Source organism: Brachyistius frenatus, unplaced genomic scaffold, assembly GCF_029030835.1.
Source record: "Brachyistius frenatus isolate BFR_SWC_R1_liver_20210118 unplaced genomic scaffold, ASM2903083v1 Contig_5, whole genome shotgun sequence".
In the NCBI taxonomy this organism is placed as follows: domain Eukaryota; kingdom Metazoa; phylum Chordata; class Actinopteri; family Embiotocidae; genus Brachyistius; species Brachyistius frenatus.
The window spans coordinates 1,986,738-1,992,602 of record NW_027210604.1 but is presented as its reverse complement, the minus strand read 5'-3'; positions in this window follow the sequence as shown (position 1 = coordinate 1,992,602).

The window sequence follows — 5,865 nt, the reverse complement described above, 5'->3', positions numbered from 1 at the left end:
AAAAAAATTGTCATGTATGCCTTTTTTTGAAGAATTGATACACTGCTCCTAATTGGAGTTGAACCCATGACCTTCTGACTGGGAAGCTGCATCATTAACCACTGTACAGCTGTGCCTGTGACATTATACAACAGGCTTTTTTTTCAGTATTATTTGACTATAAATTCATGGGAATGAAAAAATGTCAGACTATAGTATGACTTTTCGGGATTTTTTTGGACGAAAAAAAGTCATACTATAGCGTGACGTTTTGAACGATATACTATGATTTAACTTTCTCTTCATATTTTAGACTTAAGCATTTAAAAAAATTTTGGCCGAAAAAAACCCATACTATAGTATGACTTTCTCTTCATATTTTAGACGACATACTTCGCATGACATTTTGGAGAACATACTATATATATATATTTATATATATGTATATGTTTATATATATATGTATATATATAGTATGTTCTCCAAAATGTCATAAAAATGTCATGCGAAGTATGTCGTCTAAAATATGAAGAGAAAGTCATACTATAGTATGCCATTTTTTTCATAGTATGCTGGAATTGAACCCGTGACCTTCTTAATGGGAGGATGAATCATTAATCACTGTACCATTGTACCTGCTACAGCATACAATAGTTTTTTGTTTTTGTTTTATTTGACGATATGCCTTAGCATGACTATAAATTCATGGGAATGAAAAAATGTCAGACTATAGTATGACTTTTCGGGATTTTTTTGGACGAAAAAAAGTCATACTATAGTATACCATTTTTTTTTCATAGTATGCTGGAATTGAACCCGTGACCTTCTTAATGGGAGGCTGAATCATTAACCACTGTACCTGCGACCGCATACAATAGTTTTTTGTTTTTGTTTTATTTGGCGATATGCCTTAGAATGACTATAAATTCATGGGAATGAAAAAATGTCAGACTATAGTATGACTTTTTTGGATTTTTTTGGACGAAAAAAGTCATACTATAGCATGACATTTTGAATGACATGCAGTACAGTGGTTAGTGCTGCTGCCTCCCAGTCAGAAGGTCATGGGTTCAACTCCAATTAGAAGCAGTGTATCAATTCTTCAAAAAGTCATACATGTCAAAAAAAAATTTGGCCAAATTTTTTTTAAATGCTTAAGACTACAGTATGTCGTCTAAAATATGAAGAGAAAGTTAGAAAATTAATAGTTTTTTTTATTGTTTTATTTAACGACATGCCATAGTACAAGTTTTTTTGTTTTTTTATATTTTGGGTGAAAAAATAGTCACGCTCTAGTATGACATTTTCTTCATATTTTCGACAACATATTATCCACTTATGTAATTTTCAGGATGAACACATACCTCCAGCTGGAATTGAACCTGTGACCTTCTTAACGGGATGCTGCATCATTAACCACTGTGCCTGTGAGAGTATGCAACAGGCTTTTTTTTTCAGTATTATTTGACGGTATGCCTTAGCATGACTATAAATTCATGGGAATGAAAAAATGTTTCGGGATTTTTTTGGACGAAAAAAAGTCATACTATAGCATGACGTTTTGAACGATATACTATGGTTTAACTTTCTCTTCATATTTTAGACTTAAGCATTTAAAACAAATTTTGCCGAAAAAAACCCATACTATAGTATGACTTTCTCTTCATATTTTAGACGCCATACTTCGCATGACATTTTTATGACATTTTGGAGAACATACTATATATACATATATATACTATATTTACATATATATATATATATATATATATATATATATATATATATATATATATATATATATATATATATATCCATAATGTCATAAAAATGTCATGTATATATATATATATATATATATAATATATATACATAAATATATAAATATATATATAAATGTATATATGTTCTCCAAAATGTCATAAAAATGTCATGCGAAGTATGTCGTCTAAAATATGAAGAGAAAGTCATACTATAGTATGTCGTTCAAAACTTCATACTATAGTATGCCATTTTTTTTTCATAGTATGCTGGAATTGAACCCGTGACCTTCTTAATGGGAGGCTGAATCATTAACCACTCGACCTGCGACCGCATACAATAGTTTTTTGTTTTTGTTTTATTTGGCGATATGCCTTAGCATGACTATAAATTCATGGGAATGAAAAAATGTCAGACTATAGTATGACTTTTTCGGGATTTTTTTGGACGAAAGAAATGACATACTATAGCATGACATTTTGAATGACATACTATGGTATGACTTTCTCTTCATATTTTAGACGACATACTGTAGTCTTAAGCATTTAAAAAAATTTTGGCCAAAAAAAAAAATTGTCATGTATGCCTTTTTTTGAAGAATTGATACACTGCTCCTAATTGGAGTTGAACCCATGACCTTCTGACTGGGAAGCTGCATCATTAACCACTGTACAGCTGTGCCTGTGACATTATACAACAGGCTTTTTTTTCAGTATTATTTGACTATAAATTCATGGGCATGAAAAAATGTCAGACTATAGTATGACTTTTCGGGATTTTTTTGGACGAAAAAAAGTCATACTATAGCGTGACGTTTTGAACGATATACTATGATTTAACTTTCTCTTCATATTTTAGACTTAAGCATTTAAAAAAAATTTGGCCGAAAAAAACCCATACTATAGTATGACTTTCTCTTCATATTTTAGACGACATACTTCGCATGACATTTTGGAGAACATATATATATATATTTATATATATGTATATGTTTATATATATATGTATATATATAGTATGTTCTCCAAAATGTCATATAAAAATGTCATATATATAAGTATGTATATATAAAATATGAAGAGAAAGTCATACTATAGTATGCCATTTTTTTTCATAGTATGCTGGAATTGAACCCGTGACCTTCTTAATGGGAGGCTGAATCATTAACCATTAACCACTCGACCTGCGACAGCATACAATAGTTTTTTGTTTTTGTTTTATTTGACGATATGCCTTAGCATGACTATAAATTCATGGGAATGAAAAAATGTCAGACTATAGTATGACTTTTCGGGATTTTTTTTTGGACGAAAAAAAGTCATACTATAGTATACCATTTTTTTTTTCATAGTATGCTGGAATTGAACCCGTGACCTTCTTAATGGGAGGCTGAATCATTAACCACTCGACCTGCGACCGCATACAATAGTTTTTTGTTTTTGTTTTATTTGGCGATATGCCTTAGCATGACTATAAATTCATGGGAATGAAAAAATGTCAGACTATAGTATGACTTTTTTGGGATTTTTTTTGGACGAAAAAAAGTCATACTATAGCATGACATTTTGAATGACATGCAGTACAGTGGTTAGTGCTGCTGCCTCCCAGTCAGAAGGTCATGGGTTCAACTCCAATTAGAAGCAGTGTATCAATTCTTCAAAAAGTCATACATGTCAAAAAAAAAATTGGCCAAATTTTTTTTAAATGCTTAAGACTACAGTATGTCGTCTAAAATATGAAGAGAAAGTTAGAAAATTAATAGTTTTTTTTATTGTTTTATTTAACGACATGCCATAGTACAAGTTTTTTTGTTTTTTTATATTTTGGGTGAAAAAATAGTCACGCTCTAGTATGACATTTTCTTCATATTTTCGACAACATATTATCCACTTATGTAATTTTCAGGATGAACACATACCTCCAGCTGGAATTGAACCTGTGACCTTCTTAACGGGATGCTGCATCATTAACCACTGTGCCTGTGAGAGTATGCAACAGGCTTTTTTTTTTCAGTATTATTTGACGGTATGCCTTAGCATGACTATAAATTCATGGGAATGAAAAAATGTTTCGGGATTTTTTTTTGGACGAAAAAAAGTCATACTATAGCATGACGTTTTGAACGATATACTATGGTTTAACTTTCTCTTCATATTTTAGACTTAAGCATTTAAAACAAATTTTGCCGAAAAAAAACCATACTATAGTATGACTTTCTCTTCATATTTTAGACGCCATACTTCGCATGACATTTTTATGACATTTTGGAGAACATACTATATATACATATACATATACTATATTTACATATATATACATATATATATATATATATATATATATATATATATATATATATGTATATATAGTATGTTCTCCAAAATGTCATAAAAATGTCATGTATATATATATATATATATATATATATATACATATATATAAATATATATATAAATGTATATATGTTCTCCAAAATGTCATAAAAATGTCATGCGAAGTATGTCGTCTAAAATATGAAGAGAAAGTCATACTATAGTATGTCGTTCAAAACTTCATACTATAGTATGCCATTTTTTTTCATAGTATGCTGGAATTGAACCCGTGACCTTCTTAATGGGAGGCTGAATCATTAACCACTCGACCTGCGACCGCATACAATAGTGTTTTGTTTTTGTTTTATTTGGCGATATGCCTTAGCATGACTATAAATTCATGGGAATGAAAAAAAGTCAGACTATAGTATGACTTTTTTGTGATTTTTTTGGATGAAATAAATTTCATACTATAGCATGACGTTTTGAATGATATACTATGGTATGACTTTCTCTTCATATTTTAGACGACATACTGTAGTCTTAAGCATTTAAAAAAAATTTTGGCCAAAAAAAAAATTGTCATGTATACCTTTTTTTGAAGAATTGATACACTGCTCCTAATTGGAGTTGAACCCATGACCTTCTGACTGGGAAGCTGCATCATTAACCACTGTACAGCTGTGCCTGTGACATTATACAACAGGCTTTTTTTTCAGTATTATTTGACTATAAATTCATGGGAATGAAAAAATGTCAGACTATAGTATGACTTTTCGGGATTTTTTTGGACGAAAAAAAGTCATACTATAGCGTGACGTTTTGAACGATATACTATGATTTAACTTTCTCTTCATATTTTAGACTTAAGCATTTAAAAAAAATTTGGCCGAAAAAAACCCATACTATAGTATGACTTTCTCTTCATATTTTAGACGACATACTTCGCATGACATTTTGGAGAACATACTATATATATATATTTATATATATGTATATGTTTATATATATATGTATATATATAGTATGTTCTCCAAAATGTCATAAAAATGTCATGCGAAGTATGTCGTCTAAAATATGAAGAGAAAGTCATACTATAGTATGCCATTTTTTTTCATAGTATGCTGGAATTGAACCCGTGACCTTCTTAATGGGAGGCTGAATCATTAACCACTCGACCTGCGACAGCATACAATAGTTTTTTGTTTTTGTTTTATTTGACGATATGCCTTAGCATGACTATAAATTCATGGGAATGAAAAAATGTCAGACTATAGTATGACTTTTCGGGATTTTTTTTTGGACGAAAAAAAGTCATACTATAGTATACCATTTTTTTTTTCATAGTATGCTGGAATTGAACCCGTGACCTTCTTAATGGGAGGCTGAATCATTAACCACTTACCTGCGACCGCATACAATAGTTTTTTGTTTTTGTTTTATTTGGCGATATGCCTTAGAATGACTATAAATTCATGGGAATGAAAAAATGTCAGACTATAGTATGACTTTTTTGGGATTTTTTGGACGAAAAAAAGTCATACTATAGCATGACATTTTGAATGACATGCAGTACAGTGGTTAGTGCTGCTGCCTCCCAGTCAGAAGGTCATGGGTTCAACTCCAATTAGAAGCAGTGTATCAATTCTTCAAAAAGTCATACATGTCAAAAAAAATTTTGGCCAAATTTTTTTAAATGCTTAAGACTACAGTATGTCGTCTAAAATATGAAGAGAAAGTTAGAAAATTAATAGTTTTTTTTATTGTTTTATTTAACGACATGCCATAGTACAAGTTTTTTTGTTTTTTTATA